Genomic DNA, 444 nt, shown 5'->3' on the forward strand with positions numbered 1-444 from the left:
GAAGAGCGTTTAACTTTTTCCAGCCATCACACACAGTTGAGTTGGCCTGGAGTGGGAGGTGGGGAGTCTGCTGGAGCCGTGGCCTCGGGCAGTGAAAGGGACAGAGGTGATGACTTCAGTTCTTCTAAGACCCTGTCCACTGGGCTGGCAGGGCGGGGAGGTAGGTGAGGGAGCCAGGTATGCGGAGGAGAGGTGCCAGCACCACATCGCCTAGGGAGACTGAGGGGTGGCCACTCACTTGTTACCGATGCTGCTGTGAGCTGGCATAGCCTCCATGAGAGGTACGGTGGTGGGATTACGGCTTCTTCCATGCTCGCTTCCAAAGGACAGTTCCCGGGCTTCATCTGGACATGAGAGATCCCTGAGATGTCTGGAGATGGAACAGTGACAATTACCTTGGGGAAAAAGAGAGCAAGTGAGGAAATGGGAACAGTCCCTCACCCT

The sequence above is a fragment of the Tupaia chinensis genome, unplaced genomic scaffold (assembly GCF_000334495.1).
Source record: "Tupaia chinensis unplaced genomic scaffold, TupChi_1.0 Scaffold143824_1, whole genome shotgun sequence".
NCBI classification, from domain to species: Eukaryota; Metazoa; Chordata; class Mammalia; order Scandentia; family Tupaiidae; genus Tupaia; species Tupaia belangeri.